The 3,250-nt window shown below is 43.0% G+C and overlaps 1 long non-coding RNA gene across 1 annotated transcript; it reads right to left on the bottom strand.

Annotated features, from left to right (window-relative positions):
• Positions 1-1,037: 1,037 nt before the first annotated feature.
• Positions 1,038-2,704, bottom strand: LOC131543301 (uncharacterized). The gene is made up of 5 exons (XR_009271872.1): positions 2,620-2,704; positions 2,466-2,519; positions 2,100-2,184; positions 1,775-1,837; positions 1,038-1,185 (listed from the first exon to the last, which is right to left on the bottom strand). It is a non-coding gene; the product is annotated as an uncharacterized LOC131543301 (long non-coding RNA).
• Between the last annotated feature and the right edge of the window lie 546 nt (positions 2,705-3,250).

A 3,250-nucleotide genomic window follows, 5' to 3' on the forward strand; every position in this document is an offset into this window, starting at 1 on the left:
AAACGCTTCCCCTGATGGGGATCGCATTTTGGTGTGTTTGGGCTGAATACACCACCACAGAACTCCCAGAGGTGGCGGCGTCCACTATGATGTCTCTAGAGGTGGCGGCTGACGCTGCAGAACCTCCTGAGGTAGTGGCGCTCACTGCTGTGTTCCCTGAAGTGATGGTGCCCGCTGCAGTTTCTCCAGAGGTGGCGGTACATGCTGCAGAACCTCCCGAAGCGGCGGTGCTCACTTCAGCTCCTCGTATGGTGGTGGCGCCCAGCAATGAACTCTCAGCCTGTTGTGTTGCGGTCGAAGAGACCATTACTGAACTCTCCCTGTGTCCTGTGTTTACCACTGTAGAACCTCCAGAGGTGGCGGCAACCGCCGCAGAACCTCCAGAGGTGTCAGCGGTATGTCAATGAACTCTCAGCCTGTTGTGTTGCGGTCGAAGAGACCATTACTGAACTCTCCCTGTGTCCTGTGTTTACCACTGTAGAACCTCCAGAGGTGGCGGCAACCGCCGCAGAACCTCCAGAGGTGTCAGCGATATCAGTCAATGAACTCTCGTTCTGTCCTCTCACGGCTATGGAGGCCGTCAATGAACTCTCGTTCTGTCCTGTCACGGCTATGGAGGCCGTCAAAGAACTCTCGTTCTGTCCTGTCACGGCTATGGAGGCCATCAAAGAACTCTCGTTCTGTCCTGTCACGGCTATGGAGACCGTCAAAGAACTCTCGTTCTGTCCTGTCACGGCTATGGAGGCCGTCAAAGAACTCTCGTTCTGTCCTGTCACGGCTATGGAGACCTATTATGAGCTTTCTGTGTTCCCTGCCTCTATCCTTGTGTCTGTGCATGTTCTGTCTTCTCCTTGTGTCTCCGTTCTCCCTAGGCTCTGCTGTGGGCTCCTGCTCTGTCTGCTCCACCGTGGTTGTCTGCTGTCTGGCTCTGGTGGTCTTCTGCTCCACCTGTTAGACTCGCTCCGCTGTGGTGGTCCACTATCTGGCTCTGGTGGTCTTCTGCGCTACCCTGGTGGGTATTTTTGCAATATTCAAGTGTTCGTGTCCCTGAATAATATCTGTATGAACCCAAGTCTGAAGAGTACACATAATATCTAGTAGACAATCCTTGTGAGTGAGAAGTCTGGTGTGGAGGCTGGATCTTGAACTGACTTCTGTCCAGGTTATCCGTCTTCACGAACTGCCCTGAAATACAATTCAAACAAACAATGTAGTGTGAGGCTCTTACATTCACAATGCTCATTTTGGCCTTGGTGGTGAAGTGTGCAGAAAATTCTGCTGGACTGAAATTTAGTCTTTGGTGAACAGTCTTCAAGAGTGCAAATAATATTTTAAGTTTTAAGTATCTTTCAGGCTCGCGTGAGGTTTCCACAAGCAACAAAGTCTGCTTGAACAAAAACTACACTACATTTAAAGTTTAGAAAATAATATACATACAGACCATTACAGTTTGAAGAGAGGTGCGTTCACAGTACTCTGGTTCCGTCTTACCGTTGTTAATTTTAATTTCAAAGAACTTTTTTATTATCATCTGTGTCTTTTTTTTAATTATGATTGACCCCTCTGTAGGTTGTTGTGTATGAAGTGTCCTCAGAGCAAAGTTAAACAAGATGACCTTGTAGGACATACAGGAACCCAGACAGCAACATAGTGTTGGCCCAGATCCGGCCAGATCTGGGGCGACACTGCTTGCTATCTGGGAAATATTTGATATTTATTTGATATATTTTTTTGAATATTTGATAAACTTTTGAATGTTTGAGGTTTTACTTACTAGTCAGACGGTTCATGGCGCTTTGGAGATGTTCTTCGACAGGAGATCCGCTCTGCTCCAGCTCTGCAGCACAGCCATCGGCATGGAAGAATAGGAACAATATGTCACATAGCCAACAAAATGTAGTATACAATGTCAGGATTATTAGAAATAAACAAACTACATCAGAGGTGGTATGCAATAATAATAATAATATACAAAACATACAAAAAAATCTTAAGATACCAGAATTCATATTTTTAGGTTTTACAGATGCATGATGATATAGTTGAAATATATTGTGAAAAATTCATATAAAGTTATTTAATAAGATTTCTCAGATCACCTGTGTTTCCTGTATCTCTGTCAGCAGCTCACATTACAAATTTTCTTGTAACTTCCCCTGTTTTAGGTATTTTATTCTGACGCTCCTGAAATCACAGTACAGTTTATCAATATTTGTTTGCAATGAAAGTTCAAAACGTGTTTGAAATAGTTTCAGCCCATTAGTTCATGTAAGTGACGTCACTGATTGACCCCACAGTGCAGACTTTTAGGATAAATTAATTAGCTTATAGTGACTTCCATTTATCTATTGACAAAGTATCAGCAAAACATTTACAAAACTATCAAAGCTGCTCATCTACACATAAAAGGTGCTTAAAAACTCAAACGTTCATTAATAAGAGCTCAAATCTATAAGTTAGCTTACCTCTAATTGTTAGCCTCTGATGCTAACAGTCGTTTTGAAGACACTAAACCACTCCTGTAAAGTAAAGATTCAACAGAAACGTGTCAATTACATGTAAGAAAGTGTCAGGAACGGTTGTATGTATTATTTGTGTAACTTTAGGGACTAAACTTACCTGAAAGCAGTGAAAACAGCAGAGAGACAGCCTCTTGCTACTTGTCAGCTGAGTGAGTTGATGCCCTGTTACCATGGTAACCTCCTCCGCTCCAGTTTAAATGCAATTTGAATGCTCAACGCGCGCGCTCATTGGCCGTCCACACGAACGCGGTTATTTTCAAAACAGCAGCTTTTTCAATGCGGTTTGGCCGTTCATCCTCACGCAAACGCTGTACCAGGTCACTGAAACCGAACATTTGAAAAACTCCTGCCAGGGTGAAGATTTTCAAAAACCCCGGTTGCAGTGTTATCGTGTAGACCGCGAAACCAGAGTTTTAGGCTTGTGACGTCGGAGCCTGCGCAGTTATCTCCGCCTACTGGAAACGTTTTCAGGCTTCTGATTGGCCAGCATGGCCTAAAACACATCAAAGTTACACATTTACATAAATAGTACATAAAAGTAAAATAAAATGTCCTGAAACTTCATCATGTATTGTTTAGTAGGCCTACATCAAACTGTAAATTGAATGATAATATGAAAGCAGTGAATGCAAAACATTGTTTGAAGTCAGTTGTATATAAATAAAACAACAGGATATACTATTCTATAATATAACATACAGTATCATATCATATCATATGAGGCATGG

The sequence above is a fragment of the Onychostoma macrolepis genome, chromosome 07 (assembly GCF_012432095.1).
Source record: "Onychostoma macrolepis isolate SWU-2019 chromosome 07, ASM1243209v1, whole genome shotgun sequence".
Taxonomy (NCBI): domain Eukaryota; kingdom Metazoa; phylum Chordata; class Actinopteri; order Cypriniformes; family Cyprinidae; genus Onychostoma; species Onychostoma macrolepis.